This window comes from Halichoerus grypus, chromosome 14 (genome assembly GCF_964656455.1).
Source record: "Halichoerus grypus chromosome 14, mHalGry1.hap1.1, whole genome shotgun sequence".
In the NCBI taxonomy this organism is placed as follows: Eukaryota; Metazoa; Chordata; class Mammalia; order Carnivora; family Phocidae; genus Halichoerus; species Halichoerus grypus.
The window spans coordinates 26,320,998-26,344,727 of NC_135725.1; the positions used below are offsets into that span (position 1 = coordinate 26,320,998).

Consider the following 23,730-nt stretch of genomic DNA (forward strand, 5'->3'; position numbering starts at 1 on the left):
GGCAACCATTGTAGATGGGAGGGTAAGACAGAAATGCAGCCCTGTTGCCAAGGGTTCATGAGTCAACCTCAGACTAAACAAAATTCCATACAGCATCATAATCTTCCCCAAACACAATTCAGGTCACATTACCCCTCTCTCCAAAAACTTTCAGTGGTCTTTCCTTGCCGATACGGAATCTTAGCTTACCATTCTAGGCTATCTGTCCAAGTTTCCTCAAACCATGTCAGGCCACTACTCTGTGCTCCCCAGAGCCTGGCTTTGCTCTGCTATTCTGCCTGAAAGCTCCCCTTTCCCTCCCCTTTTTCACAATAAGCTCAAAAGCCCCAGTCATTGAAGCCAACCCTAGAACCCACCACATTCTGCCCCACAAAGTAATGAGTGCAAAGTTCCCAAAGGAAGGGGAAGCTCAGGATCCTCCCCAACACTTGCATGGATAAATAGTTCAGCCTGGACTGGAGCTCCTGTGGGTGGCCCAGAGCCCAGCACAGTGGAGACACTCTCCAAATACTAAATACCTCTCATCAATGGAAGGGAATAGAATAGACAGTCCTCGTCTCAGACATCTTGCTATGTTTGCTTTCCAGAATGCCTTTTTCCCTTCTTCAGTTACCGGCACCATCATGTTTTCAAGTCATCCCTCACTGACTTTTCAATCCTCAATGTCTGTAGCGAGCTGAATGGTGACCTCCCCAAAAGGTATTTCCATGTCCTAATCCCTGAACCTGTGAACATTACCCTTAGAGGGCAAAAGATGTGATTAAACTAAAGATCTTGAGGCACTTATCCTGGATGATCCAGGTGGATCAGAAACACAATTATAAGTGTCCTTCTAAGAGAAAGGCAGAGAGGGTTTAGACAGAGAGGGGAAGAAGCCATGTGATCACAGAAACAGAGCCCGGAGTGATGGGACCACAAGCCAAGGAAGGCCTGGAGAAAGGCTGGGAGTCACCAGAAGCTGGAAGGGGCAAGAAATAGATTGTCTCCTAGAGCCTTTGGAGAGAGCCCAGCCCTAGCCCCACTCCCATGAAAGAATAAAACTTCTGCTGCTGTAAGCCACCCAGTTTTGGTGATTCATTATGGCAGCCGCAGGAGACGAATACAATCCTGGAGTCTATAGTGATTGGGTCACAGATAGGCACGTGACCCAATGTGTGCAACGAGACTCCATATGACACATTCTCCTCAGCTACTGGGAAACAGCAGCTCTTTTTTTCCACTAAGGCAGCCCATTCTGGGAGAATATAACTCTAGAGCTTCTTAGGGTCACAATGTGGAGACAACAGCCTGATATGCTGAGAAAGAAAGACAAACACCAATGTTGATGATATCATTTGATCTTCTGGATCCAGCTGGATCTGAAACCAGATTTATCCTGGATTTTCAGTGATGTTGGCCAATTAGTTTCCCATTTTACTCAAGCCAGTTGGCACTGGATTTCTGTCACAAGCAGCCCAAAGGATTCTGATTCATAGTCCTTTTGTTATTGGTATAGGGTTGTTAGTTACATGTGAGCTTCAGATAAAAAATAAATAAGTTTTTAGTATAAGTATGTTCCAAATATTACATGGGTCAGATACTTAAAAAAAAATTGTGGGGCGCCTGGGTGGCTCAATCGTTAAGCGTCTGCCTTCGGCTCAGGTCATGATCCCAGGGTCCTGGGATCGAGCCCCGCATCGGGCTCCCTGCTCCGCGGGAAGCCTGCTTCTCCCTCTCCCACTCCCCCTGCTTGTGCTCCCTCTCTCGCTGGGTCTCTCTCTGTCAAAATAAAATAAAATAAAATCTTTAAAAAAAAATTGTTATTCATCTGAAATTCAAATTTAACTGGGCATCCTAGTGGTTTGGTTTTTGTCTTTTGTTAAGGGCAATCCTATGTTGGGAGAAGTTTTTTTACTGATCATCTGAAACCTTTGAAAAGCCAGGTTGTTATAGTACAAAAGACAGTAAGAATAATCTTTCTAAAGTAGATGCTTCTAATTTTAGACATTCAAATAACTATCTTCAATGTCCTGTATTAACTGGGGTTTTAAAACAGTGCGGTTATACCCTCATGGTGTTATGAACCTTAACGTGCTCTGAGGTTGAGAAAGAAATACTGTCCAGATTTTAAAGGCCTCTTACCAGTGAGCAAACCAGTAAAAAAAAAGGTGCCTTTGTGTGTTGCGAGACCTACAAGTGCCTTTAAAACTGATGCACTTACTGAGCTTCATTCACAGTTGTCTCTGGTTGGTGTGACATACGTGTTAAGGAACAGTCCAACAGCAATAGATCAGGAAGGAGCCAGCTGGAGAGGCAGGGGAAAGGGCCGTGTGACGCCTGGCAGCTTCCTTGAGCAGATGGAGGAAAAAGGCCAAGCCGAGGGTCTCCTGAATCTGGGGACCAACCTGATGATATGAGGTTCTGTACATACACCATCATACCCCAGCCTGGGATGAGTGGGGGTGGTGTGTGTCTGTTTTGTGCTAAAATGACGTTGTTCTAGAAAAGGTGGTTCGTCTGCTTTTGCAGACGTTTGCATCTCTTTTGTTCTCAAAATATGTTCCCTCAGCCTCCTCGGAGAAGGCTTCTGAAGTGGGTTAGTGCTTTGACCTTGACACTTAGGACTGTAGAATGACAGATCCACAGTTTAACTTGGCAGTGATATTAAGAATACTTAAACACTTACAAACCTAAGTTCCCTGGCTCATGACTTTTCCACTAGAGCTGATTTTCCAATGACGTTGGGAAAAAAGAGGCTCTTTCTTGAAAACATAGTTTGAAATGTCAATTTCATTTCGGTAGCTTTTGTTCTTTGTTGTGATGTGTCTTCTTTTTTTCATACAAGGATGTACTTAAGCACTGTGGGAGAGAGGCTCCCTCTCCTAGTTTATGTTCCCACTGACTTACTATCTTGCCAAGTCTGGCAAGATCCCCACACCCAGCAAGATCTTCCACCAACCTGAGTGAAGAACCACTGTGTCCACCTAGAGGACACAGTGAGGTCACACCCTTGTGGGTAGTGGATGGGTCTTGCCCGGTGTTAATCATGAGAACGGACTTTTTTTTTTAAGATTTTATTTTTTATTTTTAAAGATTTATTTATTTATTTGAGAGAGAGTGTGTGTGCGTGCTCTCATGTGTCAGTCAGGGGGAGGGGCAGAGGGAGAGAATCTCAAGCAGACTCCCCACTGATGTGGAGCCCTACACGGGGCTCAATCTCACAACCCTGAGATCACGACCTGAGCCAAAATCAAGAGTCAGACGCTCAACCAACTGAGCCACCCAGGTGCCCCACAAGACTTTTTAATTTTTAAATAATCACTACACCCAATGTGGGGCTTGAACTCACAAACCTGAGATCAGGAGTTGCATGCTCTATTGACTGAGCCAGGCAGGTGCCTGGAGAAAGAACTTCTAAAGTGAGCAGGCAAGAGGGTCAGTCTCCTGAGTCCGGAGCAATGATTCTCAGCTGAGGGTACGGTGACCCCAGGGAGCATTTGGAAATGTGAGGAGACTTCTTTTAAACTGAAATATATTTGACATACAACATTGTATAAGTTAAAAGTGTACAACATGTTAATTCAATACATTTACATATTGTAATATGGTTGCCATTGTAGCAATAATCAGCACCTCTACCACGTTACATGATTATCATTTCTTTTTAGTGGTTGAAATAATCCAGTTCCAGTCTCTTGGCAAGTTTGAGGAATATAATACGCTATTGTTGTTTATAAGAGACTTCGGATTTTTAACAATGACTCATGGGGGTGGGGGAGCGGTCTACTGTTGACCTTTATTTAAGTATCCTGCAAAACAAAAAATCCTCCTGCCCCCAATACCAACAGTGGCCCCCAGCCCCCTCTGCAATTTTTGGTCTCAACAACGAACTCTAATGATCCAGGGGGAAGTACAAGGAAGTTCACCAGGTGGAAGGACCTGGAAAGATCTTTTTTCCCTGTAGGATTCCACTCTGTGGGACACGAACCTCAGACCCAGAAAGGGAGATTCGCGTTATACCTCACTTTAGAATGAGGTTCAGCTTCCAGTGACAAGAAACCTAAATGATAGTGGCTTAACCTCACAGAGGTCTGATCTCTCACATAATAAGTCTTCGAATGGACAGTCTTAGGCTTACGTGGCAGGTCAGCAGAATCAGCAGAGGTTCAGGCTTCACTGCTCCCAGATGTGACCCTCGTTCATAGGGTCCAAGATGGGTGTTTCCGCTGAAGCTGTCACTTCCACATTCCACCCAGATGACAGGACAAAAAGAAGAGCTTGCTCCCTCGCTTTAAGGACATCTCTTAGAAGTTGCATATGACATTTCTGATTACATTCCTTGGCCAGAACTTAGACACACGTCCACACCCACCCAGGTAGCTGGGAAACAGAGGCTCATACTCTGGGTTGCCATGTGCTCAGCTAAAAACCGTGGGTCCTGTTCCGAAAAAAGGACAGGAAGAAGAGAGATCTTTAGTGACAGCTAGCAGCCTTTGTCCTTCCTGGGAAGGCCTGGGATTACCTACATCAATGGCAAGTGAAGCCCTAGGATTTTGCTCAAGTTGGGTTTCAATGGTCCAGCTTTGACACAGTAGGGGAAGGAGGAAGAATTGACTGGAGCTTGAGGAGAGTCTTACCCCTCAAGTCAGAGAGTCCTAATGTTGGGACCTTAGGTGTCAAGTCCAACATCCTCTTTTTAAATGTTTTTGACTAGGGTGGCTCAGTCGGTTAAGCATCTGCCTTCAGCTCAGGTCATGATCTCAGGGTCCTGAGATCGGGCTCCCTGCTCAGCAGGGCGTCTGTTTCTCCCTCTGTTGCTCCCCCTGCTCATGCTCTCTCTCTCTCCTGTCAAATGAATAAGTAAAGTCTTTAAAAAAAAATTAAAAAGAAATAAACGTTTTTGATTCTTATCTATGTTTTTTCTATTTCCAGGATTTTCTTCTGCCTCCTGCCTACTCAGCCATCCCTGATCTTTGATTATCAAATTTTTAGTTTTCAGGTGGCAAATGTTTAAGCAAACACATTTAAAAATGATTGATGACCCCAAAGAGTTTTTGATCATGTGGGTGTCACTATCAATGTTTTAGAAATTAAAATTGAGAAATCTTAAAAACATTCACAGTACTCACAGTACCCATGACTTCGTAACCAATAGAACACACAGATATTTTCATAACACATATTTGCATCAAATAACATGTATGCACATCAATACTTTGGAATCAAGGTTGCTTGATCTGATTAATATAGTAAGCAAGCACACGTATTACATATATATCACACATTTGTTTTTTAATATATTGACAACTGTATTTCAATATGATTGGTTTCTTTATTTTTCTGCATTTAAGCTTTTTATTCTGAGAAGAAGTCCACAGACTCTTGATCTAGGCATTCTGTGTTCATGGCCTAAGGCTGGGACTAGCACAGGAAAACCAGAAAAACAAAAAAGAGGTTCAGCTGGTCTTTGAATTTGACACCCAGGAGGCCTGGGGCGGAGGGGGGGGTTGGGGGGGTGGAGGCTTTTCCAGGCCTCCAGCCTATCCACTCTCCACCTGAGTGAGTGCTCTACTTGCCTCAGCCACAGACCTGTCTTAACCCAGTTTTCTTCTTGGAGACAGGTGAGGGTCACCTTCCTCTGCAGCCAGAAGCCCCCACGCACTGCCCAGGAGGACTGTGCCTGTCAGCCGCCCAGCTGTGCTCCGTCCCAAACAACTCCCTTCTGCCTCTTTCCATAGCCCAGGATGTGAACCTCGTGAGATATAAAGTGGACCTAGGCCCTTAGAGGGGTGGTGCACTGTGGAACAAGAGGCCCCCCCACCTCGATATTGGATCACTCCAATGTCAGGTGGGATTGGACAGAATCATCTGGAGATTTTTCTCTGTATTGGGTTAGAGAAAAACTCACTCCTATCACACATGGGGCAGGGAGGAGTTCTGGAGGCCATAGTCCTTTGCTCCGGCAGTAATATTTCCCTATTTTTAATGTCTCTGAGCTGGGAAACGTAGAGTTGTTCCCCCTGCAGGCCTGGAGTGGCTGTGGCCCCAGATCCGGCGTGTGGGCACCCCTGCTCCCTGCCCCCATTCTCTGGGGCTGATCTCAGCACCTCGCTCCGATTGCTATGGTAATGAGCCACGGAAGCTTTTCCAGCCAGCCAGGAAGAGCAACCTTCATAAAAGAAAGGACGAATCAGGGCCGTAGTGTGAAATCTGGAAAGAATCAGAGAAGAGAGGCGTGAGAATTTGAGTTAATGATGGAAGAGATACAGCAGCGAAGCCAGCTTAAACCCAGGGGAAGGACGGGGGTGGCCGAGGTGCACACGTCGGGAGGCTTGGGGGTAGCTTGTCCCACCCCCGGGGTCTCTGCAGCAGTCTGACCATTCCAGATGCCTGGCAGGGACCAGCAGTACTCTGTGCTTACATGGCCTTCTCCCTCACACACATGTGCATTCTGAAGTAAACCCTCTGGACATAGGAATACATATCAAGGCACTAAAACATTTGATAATTTAAAAATATGTATATTTTTTCTTTTCCTGTACCAGAATAGAGAACAGTTCACATATGGAGGGAGCAGCTAAAGGGGACAGAAGGAGGCACATATATAGCAAAGAAGGGAGAGGAGAGAAAAATGGAGAGGGGTTTGCTGAAGGTGGGCTTTGAATTGCCTAAGGTTCCCAGGACTAGAGTTAAAGAAAAATCATTCAGAACACTGACAACACCAAGGGCTGTCGAGCAGTAAGAACTCCCATTCATTGAAGCTGGGAATGCAGAATCGTCTGGTCACTCTGGAAGACAGTTTAGCAGTTTCTGACAAAACTAAATACACCCTTCCCATATGATCCAGCAGTTGGGTTCCTCGGTATTTACTGAGGGACATTGAAAACCTAGGTTCACACAAACACTTGCACACAGGTGTTGATAGGAGCTATATTCGTAACTGCCCAAACTTGGAAGCAACCAAGATGTCCTTCAGGGGGTGCACGGGTAATTAAACTCTGGTCCATCCAGACAATGGAATTTTATTCAAGACTAAAAAGTAATGAGCTATCAAGCCATGAAAAGACGTGGAGGAGCTTTAAATGCATATTGCTTAGTAAGTGAAAGAAGCCAGTCTAAAAAGGCTGCATACTGAAATAAGTCAATCAGAGAAAGAACATGTATCATATGACCTCACTGATATGAGGAATTCTTAATCTCAGGAAACAAACTGAGGGTTGCTGGAGTGGTGGGGGGTGGGAGGCGTGGGGTGGCTGGGTGATAGACATTGGGGAGGGTATGTGCTATGGTGAGTGCTGTGAATTGTGCAAGACTGTTGAATCACAGTTCGGTACCTCTGAAACAAATAATACATGTTAAAAAAAAGAAGAAGAAGAAGATAGCAGGAGGGGAAGAATGGGGGGGAATCGGAGGGGGAGATGAACCATGAGAGACTCTGGACTCTGAGAAACAAACTGAGTTTTCTAGAGGGGAGGGGGATGGGGGGATAGGTTAGCCTGGTGATGGATATTAAAGAGGGCATGTTCTGCATGGAGCACTGGGTGTTATACGCAAACAGTGAATCATGGAACACTACATCAAAAACTAATGATGTAACGTATGGTGATTAACATAACAATAAAAAAATTTTTAAAAGGCTGCATACTGTCTGATTCCAACTATATGACATTCTGGAAAAGGCAGGACTATGGACACAGTGGTTTAAAAATACCAGTGGTTACCAGGGGTTAAGGTGGGAGTGGGATGAATGGGTGGCTCACAGAGGATTTCTAGGGCAGTGAAAATACTCTGTAATGATAGATCCATTTCATTATACATTTCTTTCAAACCTGCACAATACACAACAGCTAGAGCGAACCTTAGGGTAAACTGTGGACTTTTGGTGATGTATCAGGGTAAGTTCATCAGTTTAACAAATGTGTCACACCGATGAGGAATACTAATGCGGGGAGGCTTTGCATGTTCAGGGGTGGGGGTGTGGAGGAAGAATATAAGAAATCTCTGTACTTTCCTCTCAATTTTGCTGTAAACCTAAAACTGCTCTTAAAAAACAATGATAGGGGCTCATAACATGTTTGTAAAATAAAAGCTGTTTTGTTACTTGTAAACACCTTTCCAAAAATGGCTGTGGCCATGTAGAATTAAATAGACATACTCCTTCACTATACGCTAAAACACGGAGTCTCTACCTCCGCTCTTATAAAAACCAAACAGTGGTGCCTGGCTGGCTCAGTCTACACATCATGTGACACTGGATCTGGGGACGTGAGGTCAAGCCCCACGTTGGGTGTAGAGATTACTTAAAAAATTAAAATCTTAAAAAAATAATAAAATAAAAAAATAGAAACCAAAACAAACAAAAGAGCTAAGTTCAAAAAGAACGCAGACCTTGAAGTCTGATTAAATACTAACACAAACACCCACGACAATAGCCAACCATCTCGTGATCACCATCTATCATACCCTGTGTTAAATTCTTACTCCTTGCAAGAACTCCCTACAATATATGAAATAGATACAATTTTTGTTCTCATTTCACAGGTGAGTCTAGGCATGGAAGTTGAGTGACTTGCTCCAATCAGAGCAAGCACGGGTGGAGGTGGTGGGAGTTGAAAACCAGGTGGGTCAGGCTGCAGAGGCCCAACCAGTAACCATTTTGCTCAACAGGACGTAGCTCCTATTCTGACCGTGTTCCAAGTTTGGGGACGCTCACGGGAGTCTTTCTGACCAAGTCCTCTCGATGGTCAGAAAACATGAGTTCAGGTCAGGCTCGACTTTCTAACACAAGGCTGGACCAGCTTGGTAGCCTGGTGTTCTCTTCAGATATGCCAAAAGGTGGTGTCTTCAAGGAGAGGGAATGATCCAGCAAAAGCAGCTCTCTGGGACATTTACAGCTGTAAACGGCTCCAGTTTTGTTGGACGTTTTTCTGTGTCAATGCTGAACAACCGTTTTTAGAAAGAACAACAGAGGGAAAAGGTTTTTCTCCCTGGTTCTAAACAGACACCGCCTGGTGGGGCTGGGGGAGACCCTGCAGAGGCCATGGAGCCAGAACGGGCCCTGGCTGGGTCTTCCCTCCCAGTCCCCGCGCCACGCCGTGGCCATGGGGCTTCAGAGTCATGGGTGCGCTGAGCCACCTCTCAGACCCCCGGTCCCCTGGCCGCCAGACGCCTTGGCCATGGCCGCTAGCACAGCCTCAAGGACCGTGGAGCCCTCTGGGGTATTTGCGGTTCCTGCCTTGGTTTTAAATGGATATTTCTGTGCTGGTGTTTGTGAAATGTGGGCACTCGCTCAGTCCGGATGCACATCCCGTTGGGATCCCTCAGTCCCTCAATGAAGGTGGGTTTGTACTTGCGCATTCTCTCTGGCACATCTGCTTGCACTCATCTTAGCAAGCATTTGCTGATGCTTACTGTGAGCTCAGTCACCCAACAAGGGGCACAGCGTGAGAGCGAGAACTAAGATACAGGCTCCCTGCTCCTGGGCCCTCCTGGGACTCGCGATGGCCCTGCCTCCTGACTCACTTCTTTTGTATTGTGGTGTAATAGACACACAAGCTTATACCGTTAAGCACATTTAAGTGTACAATTCAGTGGCAATCAGTACATTCAGTGTTCTGCACCTGCCACCTCCATCCATTGCCACAACTTTTTCATCATCCTAAACTGAACCTCTACCCATGAGACCCTAACCCCGCATTCCCCCACCCAGCCCCAGCACCTACCAGCTCCTTCCACCTCTATGCATCAGAGCGCTCTCCGTCCCTCGTGAGTGGGGTCCTCCCGTATCAGTCCTTTAGGCACTGGCTTAGCTCACATAGCACAGTGAAGACCTGTTCAGTCCAGATGCCAGACACACACCCCGGGGGCCTCGGGCCTCACCTACCCCATCTGTACACGTCAGGTGCCTGCCCCCCACCCCCCACCGACCAGCTGGCCCCCTGCTCCTCCCACAGGTGTCCCCATCTCAGGAGAGGGAAACACCAAGTCCAGACCCTTGGAGTCCTCTGTGACTTCTTGCTTGTCACCAACTGTCCCAGTAGTGACGTGGCTACTGGAGGGCGTTACATGTCCAGAACATTTAAAGGCATATGTGAGTCTCTGCTGCCTAGGGCAATGGAGAACAGTTGGGGCAAATATAATCCAAGCAGAATAATGAAGAAAAGTTGAGTGATGAGGAGCTACACATCTTGCCCTGCTCGTCTCTTCCATCTGCCTGGTCCTGAGTTCTGTCCTATAATGAACTGGTGATCTAGTAAGTAACATGTTTCTCTGAGTTCTCTGAGCCGCTCTGGCAGATTATTCGAACCTGAGGAGGAGGTTGTGGGGACCTCCAATCTGTAGCCCATAGCTCAGAAACACGGGTGACCTCTCTGCCCAGCCGCTGGCTGACCACTGAGTTAACAGCACAGGGACCTCAGTGGGCACACACAACAAAGAACACAGACTTGAAAAAGTTAGTTCAGAAAAGTCACTAAGCCAACAGCTGCAACTCCAACGAGCAGCAATCATGAAGCCTGGCGTGGGGAAAGTCTGATATTCCGGATGCTAACATTATAGTATTCATCATCACACCCTGGACTTGTCACTGGGGCCAAGTCCTCTGGCTGGGGTCAGGTAGCTCCTACATGTGGCTCCCCCAGCCGTGCATAGCCCTGTGCTGCTTCCCAGCAGAGGTTGGTTTTAACCAAGGCCAGGAAGAAGAGATGGGTTTTCCTGACTCCCCCTGCCCCCTCCCAGTGCTGCAGGAGAGGAGAAGGTTTTCCTCGACCTCTTAAAGTCCTTGGCTGGGTCTGGAAATTGACAGACAGATGAACAGGAGAAAAGCAGGCAAAATGTATTGATTTTTTTTTTTCTTTTTTGTGGGAGCCTCACAAGACCATGGAGACCAGCAGAGGTGACTGGGACAGATAGCTCTTCTACCTTTTAGACAAAGGAGCAATAAACGTGTGAAGAACTGACAGACACAGGGGTTTGGGCTAGGGCTGGTAAACAGCAAAGAAGTAACTAGGAAGATAAGGGTTAGTTTAACCAGGTTTGTTCGTACAGGCTTGGTGGGCCTAAAATCCTTGACTCTGGTGATAAGAATGTCCTCCCTGTGGTCCAGGGAGAGAAAATTCCACATGGGAGTATTCTGACCTACTTCAGGGAAGAAGGGCTAATGGCTGGGGGTTGCTTCTGCTCTATGCAAAAGTTCTTTCAGCTTATATATTTAATTTGCCAATGTGCCATATTTGGGGTAGTGTATCCTGACCCTCACTGACCTGGTGCTGTACTCCGTCTCCTCCTAGTATCCAGGACATTGAATGTGCTCTGTGGAGACCTCCCAGTCCTGGAGCAGCCTCTTGTCCATGGAGTCACCTGCCTCAAGGAGAGGGTTGCCTACGACTTCCCACGCAGGAGCCGCGTGGCTAAGGGCGGCCGCCCCTCCTCAGAGAGGGTGGGAGGGAAAGTGCAGATCTTACTTTGAGAAACTGACCTCAAACTGTAAATGTCTACTGGTGGTGGGATCATACAGGAGTTCTATTTTTAGTGTTTTTGGGAAGCTCCATACTTTTCCCCGAGTGGCTATACCAATAAAAGTCAACTCTGGATAATTTTTACATATAAACAAGAAATTTTTCAAGAACCTCTCCAGCAGAGAACATGAAGAGAACACTTTCAAGGCCTTAGACAGGCATTGGGGTGCCCGGGTGGCTCAGTTGTTAAGCATCTGCCTTCAGCTCAGGTCATGGTCCCAGGGTCCTGGGATCTAACCCCACATTGGGCTCCCTGTTCAGCGGGAAGCCTGCTTCTCCCTCTCCCACTCCCCCTGCTTCTGTTCCCTCTCTCGCTGTCTCTCTCTCTGTCAAATAAATAAATAAAATCTTTAAAAAAAAAAAAAAAGACCTTAGGCATTGATTTCCCAGAATGCAAAGTATACTAACCATGGGAACAAACTGGTAACTTAGAAACTACTGAAATGAAGAGCTGGTTCTCCTTCTTCCATTTCTGGCTAGTGTGCTGGTCTGGGGCTCCATCCCACCCTCCCACTGTCAGCTGACCCTGAAATGGATCACTGTTTCCAGAAATCCTTCGGGGTGTGGCCGGGGTTTCCCCACCTGTGCACAGGTCAAGTTGGTGCCCTCCGACAGTGGAGCTGCTGGTCCTCCAGTGTGCACCCAGCCCCTGCCCTCCAGTACAGCCATCACACAGGGTTTAGGGGGACGGGAGTGCCCCTAGGCAAAAGCATCAGAGATTCTCACGGTCCCTACCTGAACTTCAGATGGTCCTGTTATTTGAGTGCCTCTGATGTCTTCCCGGAACCCTGACCTGGCTGTTTTCCGACAGGCTCGTCCGGTGGTACCCTCACTTTCTGGGAGGGGGATTGGCTGTAATCCTCAGTGTGACCTGCTGCCCCACCTGGATTGCCTTTTGAAGGCACATCATCTGGGCCATCTGAGGACCCAAGACTGTGGGTCTGTGGCCTGGAGAGATTCTGAGCAGAGCTGGTGAGATGGGAGGGCTGCAAAGAACAGAGGCAGGTTTCCGGAAAGCTGTCTGGGGGTCCTTGGCATCCTATTGTTATTGAATCAGAGCCCTGAGATCTTTAAAATGCTGGCAATGTGACAGCACGGGTCACAAAATCCAATATCTCTCCTCCTGAGGGCTCACTGTGCCACGTCCTCCCTCAGCCTCCCTGGGCCCAAGTCCTCCTCTGCTTGGGGACCACCCTCAGCCCAAGCTCCACACACCAGGACTGGGAGCAGGTCGTCCAGACCTTCCAGACTTGAGCTTCTGTGCCCGTGACATGGGCAGAGGCCGGCCTCACAGACTCGTCAGAGGAGACCCAGCACAGGAAGATGCAGGCTGCTGCAAGGGGAGATGCCATGTGACCCCAGAGGGAGCACACAGGCCTTGCACAAAGCACGGGGCTCGCGGGGCCCAGTGCGGGATGTGGGCGCTAGGCCACGGGGCCCGGAGCATCCTGGCGAGGGCGGCCCTAGTGGGAGAGGCCCCTGAAGGGTCCCAGAGGGGCAGGAGACAAGGAAGACGACAGGACAGAGCTTCCCAAGGAGGTCGATGTAAGGGTCAGAGGATCACAGGGGTCCTTGGGAAAACTCGGAGGCCCTGGAGTTGTTGGCTGAAACACTGTCGTTTAGTCAGAAAAGTTCTATCACAAACCCCCAGTCAACACTGGATGATTTACTCTTTGTTTGTTCTAGGAATCAGTGTGTTCGTGCCATTAGAACTTACGTTGCATGAAGTCTAGGATATATGTACTTTTCAGGACTAGATTTTTCTAGAGGAAGTACTGAGCATGGGCCTCTCCATTCTTTTCTTTGTGCAACTGGCCTCTCTTTTCAGGAGCAGATTCCCGGTGCTCATCACCGCTGCTAACCCTGAGGACTGCCCCCTGTCACCTCCCGCAGTGGACGTGAGTGCCAGGTGGGCAGGGACCACGTGGGTTGGGGGTGCTCACTGATGAAACCCCAGTGCTCACTACACACCAGGGACCCCAGATCCTCTGCTGAATGAAGGAGGGCATGAGGGAGGGAGGGGGAGAGGAAGGGAAAGAGGGAGGGAAGGGTGCGGGGGGAGGGGAGAGGGAGGGATGAATGAGGGAGTGAATAAATGACGTAGGGAGGGAGGGAGGGAAACCACAGAAGCCGGGTCCATACATCAGGAGCCATTATTTGGGGTGAGGCCTGAGGGCATCGTAGCCGGGGCCCTGGATGGTGGCTTGGGGCACGTCCACCTGTCCTCCTGGTGCTGACCTTCCTTCTCCTTGAACCTACTGTCATCCTGGATCCTCTCCACCTCCTCCTCAAACAATTCTGAATGTTCCCAGGAGCAGGGTGGCAGGAGGAGGGTCTCAGGAGGGGCTGCCCGGATCCTGTGCCCCAGAGGATGCTGTGACAGCAGCTACAGGGCATTCTATCATGAGGACTGGGACTGTGGATGCCAACCATCTCCTTGGGCATTAGCGCTGTTCCGATTCGCTGCTCTCTCCACCACCGCTGTGCCGAACACTCCTCAAAATACATCTGTGAAAAACCAGGCCAGAGTTTCCTGGGGTGAGTCCGAGGCCGAGCACCGCTAGGTGATGGGCGCACCCGCGGACTGGGGTGGGTGCTGCTCACTGTTCTCCCGGACAGGGCTGCCCGTCACCCTTCTCTCCGGGGGACCTGCAGGGGACCTCCGTGTCCTCACGTCCTCCCCAGGGCTCCCTGCATAGGTTCAGGCTCTCCTGCCTCAGGTTGCAGCTCTCCCTGCACAGGTGTGGGGTCACCTGCTGGCTCCCGGTCTCCAGCAGGAGGCGCTCCGGACACCACCTCTCCCTCCGGAGCTGCGGATGCAGGTGGCTCTCCAGAGGTAGGGGGACCATCCTCGGGCTCCGGAGGGGCGCTGGCTCCCACACCTGTCTCCTCCAAATCTGTGAAAGGGGCAGTGGGAGGTGGCTCTGGCGGGTCAGATGGACTCACAATTGTGAGAGGAGAAAAGCTCACCCACACGCCTGCTCTCCGTGTGCCTTGGCAGAGACAGAGCCCAGCCCCGGGCCTCCCAGAGAAGCTGCAGCCAGGAAGGAGCCCTCATGGGGACATCTTCCCCATTGCAGTCCACCAGCTGGGGGCTCTGAGCCCCGTCTTTGCTCCTGGCCCCACACCAGTGTCCGGGGGCTCCTCCCTGTGGGGCTCAGCACCAATCCCTGTCCAGACACCCACAAGCACCCAGCCCCAGCCTTCTCACCCTCGGCCTCGGTCTCCGTGGGCTCCAGCTCCTGGACCACAGTCCAGTGAAGGACCAGCAGGGACCGTGGCCTCGGTGGTGTCGGAGGCCTTCCCAGGCAATCCCCAGTCCCTGCTCCTGGAAAGCCCTGTGTGGCCACTCTGTCCCACGTCCATGGTGGCCCTCCGGGGCGGCGGGGCACAATTGACCCCAATAAGGGAGACGGAGTGGGTGTCCGCCAGTCTCTTACCTCTGTCTTCAGCGGTGTTCTGCAAAGACAGGGACCAGTACCCAGTTGGAGGCATCCCAGCCCTGCCCGGCCATCCTCACTGTCCTCCTGCCCACTCCCCCTGCCGCTCCCAGATCAGACACAGACCTGTGCGGGCACAGCCCTGCACCCGGGATGCAGTGACCCATCCCTGCAGGGCTGGCGATAAACCCTGGGCAGAAGGGCGCAGCCCCCACACACCGCGTCCTACCCAGCCAGCCTTGACCTAGGGTGTGAACATGACCCGCCCACCGGGCATCTGACCCCTCATCAGCCTGCTCCCGCTCGGTGTGGGCCCCACATGACCCCTCTTTCCACACACACGCACGCACACACACTCGGAGTGGGCCCCACATGACCCCTCTTTCCACACACACATACACACACACACACATGCACGCACGCACGCACGCACACTCGGGGAGGCGACCTGGGGCTGCACAGGTGGGATCAGAGCCGTGTGGGGCTGGGCTGGCTGGCTCTGCGTCTCCTGGTGTCACCTTTCGGTCCTTCCAGCCAAACGGCCAGAGGCGTCGGGGAGCTCTGACAAGACATCCATAGGAGGGGAAACTGTTTGCAGGGCGTGTTTTCCTCAGCCTGCAGCTTCTGGACTTTGGGATGCAACACGCAAACATGTTGATGGTTCGAGTATCTCCAATGAAATGAGCTGGGTAAGGGACTGTCTCTGGAATGCGGGAGCCTGGTTACCCGGGTTCCAAATTCCGTTGGGCGTTGTTGTCAGGGAAGTGAGGTCACCACTGCCTGGGGTCCCCTTACCTGACTTCCTCCTCACACAACAGTCCCCCAAGGGCCCCCCTCTCCAATACCCTCCACCCCATGGCCCTGTCCATACAGTGACACCCACACAGCCCACCCACAGCCCCCGGGAGTCCTGGGTGCAGCCGGTGTCCCCGCTGTGAGGACACAGAGCTGGATTCAGACTGGGCTCCTGCTTGTGCCCAGGGCTGTGACCCTGGACAGACCCTGTGCCTCTCAGGGCCTCCCCACGTGCCCCATCTGCACAGTGGGGGGTTCCGGCTTCTACTTCTAGGGATGCCATCAGGGGTAGGACCTATGGGTACGTTCTGTACCCGCTATCACAGGAGGCTGGTGCACATACTTGACAATGCAAGGATGAGCGACGGGCTGGACGGGGCATGGAGCACAGCTCAGAGGGGCCTGGGTCTGCTCTGGGGTCCAGGCGAAGCCACCGCCCTCCTGCCTGTCTCCCAGCCCCCGTGAGAAGGTTGGATGAACTGATTCAGACCTTGTCCCCTTGTGACACAGACTTCCAGGGGCTCCCGATAGGTTTAGGCTCAGGTCCCAGGGCCTCATCTGCACCCATGTGCTGGGCAGTCTCCACAGTGGTTCCGGCATTCCCGAGTCCTGACCACACATCCCTGTGGAATCCCCTCCCTTCCAGGGTGGGTGGCCTGTGTGACGGCGCTCTCAGGAATAGAATGGGGCAAAATGCTGGGATGTCATTTCCAAGCTGATTGAGGAAAGTCTGTGACTTCTGGTTTCCTCTCTCCTGTGTTCATTCTCTATCTCTGTCTCTGTGTCTCTCACAGGAACAGGACCTTAGGCTCCAGGGGTGATGTGAGACATCTCAGAAGCCTCCCTTGTCCCCATTTCCTTCTCTTGTCCTAGTGCGTGGTTCCTTCATAAAGGCCTCCTCACCCTGGCCAGAGCACTGACTCTGGAACCTCTTCCAAATGGGGACCCTGAGGCTGCAACAAGGAGGGCCTTGACCTTGGTCCCCAGACCAGCGGTCCAGTGCTCTGCCACGTTATGCATACCCAGGTCCTCAGTACCCCCAAGCCCTCAGGCTGTCCTCTGCTCAGAAGGACCTCGAGAGGGGCGCCTGTGTGGCTCAGTTGGTTAAGCATCTGCCTTTGGCTCAGGTCATGATCCCAGGTCCTGGGATCGAGCCCCTCATCGGGCTCCCTGTTTAGCGGGAAGCCTGCTTCTCCCTCTCCCTCTGCCTGCTTCTTCCCCTGCTTGTGCTCTCTCACTCTCTCTCTCTCTCTGTCAAATAAATAAATAAAATCTTTTTAAAAAAAAAGAAAGAAGAAGGACCTCGAGGGAGTACAAAGCATTTTCCCAGGACTGGGAGCACAGTGGGTCAAGGATGGAGATGCAAAGCCAACAGACTCTTCTATAAGCCTGTGGGACCCTATGGATACCCCGTCTATATAGCCCAATTGACAGAAGAGTAAGCTGAGGCCTTTTGTGCTGGAGCCCCCTTCACGCTAGGGGGGTGTCTCTTCCTAATTCCAGGTGCCCAAGGTGGTGGTGGACACCGGACGCCAGACCCCGTCCTCTCCTAGTGCCCTGGCAACCCCCCTGGGCAACTTGGGGACCCCCTGACCATCAGCCTGGCATGTGTCCCCTCCCCATGCTATGAATTTGGGTTATTGCCAGGAGTCCTGATGCCCCTGCCCCATGGCCCAGCTGTCTCTGACCTCTTTTTTCTTTCCCCCTTGTTACCAAGTCCCCTCCCAGGGTGTACTCCCCTTCCGACCCCCAGCTGGGCAGTCAGAGTGGTGTGTGTGTGTGTGTGTGTAGGTGAGCATGCATCTACCTGCCTGGGGATGCGTGTGTGTGTGTGTGTGTGTGTGTGTGTAGGTGAGCATGCATCTACCTGCCTGGGGATGCGTGTGTGTGTGTGTGTGTGTGTGTAGGTGAGCATGCATCTACCTGCCTGGGGATGCGTGTGTGTGTGTGTGTGTGTGTGTGTGTGTAGGTGAGCATGCATCTACCTGCCTGGGGATGCGTGTGTGTGTGTGTGTGTGTGTGTGTGTGTAGGTGAGCATGCATCTACCTGCCTGGGGATGCCCAAGGTCATGTCCTCACATGGGATGGGCTGGGTAGCTATCCCTGAGGATCTGAGGGGCTCTCACCCCCAAAGCGAACCTCATGGGAGGGTTGAGGCTGGCCTAGGACTGGAGAGCAGCCCTGCTCCTTGGACTCTGCACCCCTCATTTGTCCTGGGCCAGTCCCTGCCTCTCTTGACCTCAGGTTCTCAACTGTCCCCGAGGGTTGGACATGGAAATGCATGAACGTGGCCACTTCTCCAGGGGTAGGTGGGGGACAGGGGCACCAGGCACACAGACCTCCCCACCGACAGGGCCGGCCAGGTGTGCACGGGGGACCTGCGCACAGCACCTGTACCGTGGCCCAGCCCCGTGGCTGACGTGCCCAAAGCCAGCGGCCGCACGCCTGACTGGTCCCCATGTTCCCTCACCGCTGCCAAGTGCTCTGTGGCCCCAAAGTCTCCTGAGCTCTGGAGCCATGCCCCCCCCTGCCCCCGGGCGGCAAGCCTCAGGGTGCAAGGCCAGGCAGGTTGGACATCTGGGGACGAAAGGCGCCCCCACCCAGACTCCAACCCAGGGTCCAGCTAAGTGCGTGCTGGGCCAGGGGACCTGGAGGCAACAGTGGAGGCTGACTCTGGGCAGGGGGAAGATCAGTCCACTCCTTCCCGTTCTCCTCTACTCATTCTGCCTTGTCCTCCTGGCAGGACCCTGGGACGGAGGTCCAGCCTGTCCCTGGCTGGAGTCAGAGGGCGGGAAGGAGGCCAGGGCGGAGAGGCCCACCACCAGGATGCCCGCATGTGAGGGGGTTGTTACTGTAATTAGGGACCTTGTGGGCATTCAGGGGTTTTACCCCTTTTTAGATATGAGCAGTGACCCTAGGACTGGGCCCTGCCCCATCCTGCACCCCCCACAAGGCCCCACACCCCCACAAGGCCCCACATCCTTCCCAGCCCAGTCCTTGTCTGCAGCCAGTCCTCCCTCCAGCCCCAGGAAATCCAGGTGCTCCGGGGGCTGCACAATCATTCCATGCTGGAGCCCCAGCAGCCCTATGGGGCCTGGTTCCAGGTCCTGCAGCCCCACAGTGAGGAGAGGTGAGGCCGGGAAGGAGCGGGAGAGGGCAGAGTGGACTCTCCCTGGGGGCCCTGGCTCCCTGGTCAGCGCAGACCCTGTTGCGTGCTGGCCCCTAGGGCACCCAGACTCCAGCTCCCGGGCAGGCTCCGGGAGGGAGACCAGGGTGTGGCTCCTGCTAGCTCAGCCGTGTCACTCTGTCCTGTAGCTCCAGCCTGTCCCACCAGCAGGACTTCCTCTCCTAGTCGGCCAGCAACACCTTCAGGGCCAAGGAGAACAGGCCATCATGAAGCTCAGGGGCCCAAGCATGGCTGGGCAGGCAGGGGAGGGCTCGCTCTTGGCTCAGGGAGTCTCTGGCTGGGCTAGCGGGGACTCGGGAGCGCTGGCCTTCCAGCTCCTCTGCTGAGCAGCCCTGGGACTGGAGCCATTTGCCTCCCCTCTCTGGGCCTCGCTCTCCTCCTCTGTGCAATGGGGTGATGCTGAGGGATCGCTCCCATGGCAGGAACATGTGGGGTGCTGGTGATTGACCTAAGCTGGGCACAGAGCCTGGATTGCGGAGCGCAGTGGGGGATGGTGAGTGGTGTTGCCAGTGAGCCCCACCCCCACCACCCCCAAAGCAATCCAGCCCTTCCCTGCGGCCTCCAGGTCCCTGGCTCAGAGCCCAGGAGCAGTGGCAGACCACACTCCTGACACCAGGTCACTGTGGCTTTTCCTCAGCAGTGGGGATGCAGTGGGGGCCCCCGGGAGCACAGGGCCAACTCCTCCCTCTGACGGAAGGAGAACAGGGAAGACTTTCCCTGGGGTCTCTCAAGTAAGAGAAGAGGAGGCTGTCCCCATGCCCAGACAGCCCTTCCCAGCGCCTACTTACCTAGTGGGGAGGCCCAGGAAGCCTTGCTGCACACAGTAAATCTAGACTTGAATAGTACATTGAAATCCTGCTTCTGTTAGAACCTGAGTGTTGGGGTTTGGTTCCTTCGCTTACTGGGCTGATGACACACACACTCTCCACAACTCCTCCTCAAATGAAGAGCTCTTGCAGGGTCCCTGGCCTCCTGGACCTGGGGAGGGGAGAGGGGCCGGTCCCCTCCCTGGCTCCTGAAGGAGACCCGTCCTCCCAAAGACAGGATTGTTTCGGGTCGTGATCCTGGGCCAGGGCCAGAGACAGCCCCTCACTGCTCCCGACTCGGGCTGAGGGGGCCTTTCTCAGGCACAGCAACGCCCACTGAAGGCGGAGGCTTCAGAAAGAACACACACCTGACCTGGTCCTGTCCCAGGACGGTGGCTGTCTTCCCCAGCTCCGGAGGAGGAGGGACATCCTCTGCTTCTCTGGGCCAGGGTCCTCTGACCCACGAGCAGGCACTGGAAGGTTTCTAGCCCACCTCTGGAAGTGCACCAGCACTGAGTGGGGCGATCACTGTCCGCACACGAACACGGACAACGTGCAGAGGAAGAGCAGGAGGTGATCCTGTGCAAATGGCCTGTGGGCCGGTGGGGCTGGCGGCTTCAGTGCCCTCCAGTGGGCCCCCTTTCCCTGGATGGGAATCCTCCTGGAGCCTGGTCTCCGCCCTCGGAGTTCCCTTCCTGCAGCTTTCTGGACCAAGGGAGAGACTGTGGTGTGGCTTTGAAGACTCCACCCCAGCCCCCTTCCTTCCGCACACATCACTGCCCCCCAAGAAGCAGGAGCTGCCGCTCCCTCACTGCCCCGCGCACGGCTGGTGGCACACAGTCCCTCCAGGGCCCAGTCGCTCTGGCTCCATCACATACACGGTGGCCGCGGCTCTCTGGCTGGGCAAGGAGTCCCAGAGAGCTCTCCTATCCTGGGATCAGGGTTCATATTCAGGGCCAGAGAAAGATGCCCCTTTTGTCTTCTGCTGGAGAAGGTGAGCTCCTGGGCCGGGTCGCCCTCAGGTGCCTGAGGACACAGAGGTCCCCTGCAGGTCCCCCGGAGAGAAGGGTAACGGGCACCCCTGTCCGGGAGAATAGTGAGCAGCACCCATCCCAGTCCGCAGGTGCGCCCATCACCTAGCAGTGCTCGGTCTCGGACTCACCCACGGAAACTCTGGCCCGGTTTTTCAAAGGGGTATTTCGAGGAGTATTCAGCACAGCGGTGGTGGAGAGAGCAGGGAATCGGAACACGAAAGCCCACAGAGATGGATGGGACCCACCGTCCTGGTGCACATGGTGGAGAGAACTGGGCAGCGCTAACGCAGGTGCGAGGTCTCTGCGCCCAGAGGGACACCTCGGGGTCCTCTCGCCCAAGACACGTGGACCCACCATCTGCATCCAGGACCCCACCTGTAAGACATGATGCGATATCAACAGGGAGACACAGATGTGATGTCAACACAGATGTGATACCAACAGGGAGACACACCTGGATGGAAAGAGGTGTGCAAATGTGAAAGAGAGAGCCAGAGACGAGATGTGCACAAAAGCCGTCCTGATGGTCAACTCGGGGTGGGACTTGCAAATGCCTCTTCTTCTCCCTTAGGTGGTGTTTCCAGGTTTTATGTAAAATGTAATTGTGTAATTCCAAAAAGAGTCAAGTCATAGGTTAAATGTTCTCCATGTCTCAGTCATCCACGAGCCGAGTACATTATTCAGTTTTCATTTTCAAGAATCTATTACAAGGACGATGTTTACTATAGTAAAATGAAGAAAAGCAGTCTAGAATGAAAGTAGCAAAGCCTCCCACCCAGGGGAGTCCTAACAGGGGGTGGTCACCTTTCCAGGCCTTCCCCTTCTGTCCCCATGTCTAAGTGTGCCTGTCCCTGTGTCCCGTCCCACAATTGCCTGCGGGTCCCTGTGTGTCCCCATGGGAAGCAGACTCACGCCATCTGGACAAACGCGCCCTGACACCGCTCTGTGCCCTCAGCCTCGGGAGCACGGCCCTCCCCCCCCCCCGCCTCCCCCCCCCCCACATTCTTTCTTTCCGTTTAGCCACACCCTTAAGGCCATCCTCTGGCGACGAGGTCCTCCATCCGCCCTGGAGATAGAACGGGGACACAACCTGTTCTCCCACATGCTCCCCCTGGGTGTCCTGCCGCAGGTGCTCCCAGCCTCTGGGGCTGTGAGAACAGGTCCTATCAGAGGCGGGGTTGTGGAGATGGACTGGGGTCTGGTGGTGCCCAAGACGTCCTTCTGTCCTTAAGTCGCCAGAAGAAACCATTTCTTGTCACCAGGACTTGTCTCCTTTTCTTCAGTCTCCCGGCTCCCTCAGCCTGTGGGGGTCGCTTTGCATGCACCCCCTTCCCAGAAGAGCACGCGTGTGTATGTCGGGGGCATCTGCGTGTGCAGCTGTGCGTGTGTGGCGGGGCGGGTGCCGGAGTGTGGCTCTTTCTGGAAACTGCTTTCCCCAGGGGTGGATGCTGGCCCCTCCATCCCCCTCCTCCCTTGCTGTTTCTGTGTCTCTGCAAAAGAATGTCCCAAGAGCCCCGGCTCTGGAACAGGGGCCATTTCCGCTGTTTTGCTTGCATCATGGAGCTGCAGGGACCATCTACGACCTTGGTCCTTATTTATTTAGGACAGGCCTCCAGCAGTGAAGAGTCTCCCTCTCATGGAAAACTGAGGTGAGGTACTGTCTTCAGTCTAGCACATCCCCGGTCTCCTTGTCCACTCTTCTCCACGTGTGTTACCTCACTGAGTCCCCCTGACAATTCCATGGGGAAAGAGGGATCGTTGTTCCATGTCGCTGATGGGAACACTGAGGCTTCAGGAGACTTGCCCAATTGCACCCAACAGAGGGCAGAGCCAGGAATTGAACCCAGGGCCTGCAGGACCCCGCGCGGCCCACCTGACCCGGAGGCTGCACCTTGAAGCTGCGTCCTGGGAACCTTTGGTCTTGGTGCCCACATAAACCTCATCCTGCCGGGGGGCGGACAGGCTGGACCAGGGCCTGGGAATGCCCACAGAGCCCAAGGCTGGCCCTTCTCTGGCCACCCAGGCTGAGACGGGGAGGGTGTTAGGCCACAGGCCCCAGGCTCTTCTCCCTGCCCCTCCCCTGGAAGACAGGTGGACTCCATCCCCATCCTGCTCCTCTCTCTGTCACAAGCCACCATCTACCACCTCCCCAGCCCGAGAGGGAGGGAGGAAGAGCAAGAACAAACATAAGAACATGTCTATGGAGTTCCCGCTGGGCACCAGCGAGGACTTAATCCTCTCACTAAGGAAGACAGAGGTATCAAATCTGACCCATGAAAAAACTGAATCCCAAAGTTCATCAGTTGGCCAGAGTCTCCAGAAAGGAAGAGGTTAGATCCAGGATATGAATCTGTGCCCCATGATGCCAGAGTCTGGTGACCACCGCTGTGCACCTTGGGCCTTGGGACTAACCAGAAAAGCACTTTATCATCGTGTGATTGGGTTTGCAGGTTGGAGCAAAGCACACACACCAACGGTCTGGGACTCATACTTGCAGTGTCTTCTTCAATGTGGCTCTAGGTGATTTTTATTTCCGTATACTATTCCACCGTAAGACATGTCACTCTATTTACCCAGGCTGCTGCTGGGTTGTTTCCATTGTGCGGCCAGGCAGAAGAACGCTGCTTGGAGCCCTGTCCACACACAGGTACACATCTGTGCTGTGCGAGTTCCTCACCAACACGAGGTGTGCCCGGGGTGGATAGTTCACCAATGTGGTCTCTGTGTGGCGGTATCTCCCTGGGGATTCCATTTGCATTTTCTTGAGAAGGAATGATGTGGAACACCTTTTCATACACTTAGTCCCACTTGGTTATCTTTCTTGGGAAATGCCTCATCAGATCTTATGCCCATGTGTTCTGGTGGATTGTCTCTATTTTGATAAATTTATGGTAGGTACGTATCCCAGATATGAGTCCTCTGTCCAATGAATAGATGGCAAATGTTTATCCCGCTCTGTGCCTGCTTTTTTTA

The 23,730-nt window shown here is 52.8% G+C and overlaps 2 long non-coding RNA genes across 3 annotated transcripts in view; both read right to left on the minus strand.

Moving 5' to 3' along the window:
* The window catches only part of LOC144380166 (uncharacterized), a 30,952-nt gene that overhangs the window by 4,854 nt on the left and 2,368 nt on the right, over positions 1-23,730 (minus strand). The window contains exons 1-5 of one of the 2 annotated variants that reach the window (XR_013443999.1): positions 12,231-12,615; positions 6,087-6,189; positions 4,617-4,824; positions 4,118-4,417; positions 3,333-3,504 (exon numbers count right to left, since the gene is read on the minus strand). This is a non-coding gene — a long non-coding RNA (uncharacterized LOC144380166). Of the gene's footprint in view, positions 1-3,332; positions 3,505-4,117; positions 4,418-4,616; positions 4,825-6,086; positions 6,190-12,230; positions 12,616-23,730 lie in introns of those variants that run through there. The other variant, XR_013444000.1, reaches the window with a different exon arrangement.
* On the minus strand, positions 13,686-21,475 carry LOC144379980 (uncharacterized). Its single transcript, XR_013443598.1, has 5 exons — positions 21,212-21,475; positions 19,706-21,132; positions 14,707-14,954; positions 14,249-14,392; positions 13,686-14,003 (listed from the first exon to the last, which is right to left on the minus strand). It is a non-coding gene; the product is annotated as an uncharacterized LOC144379980 (long non-coding RNA).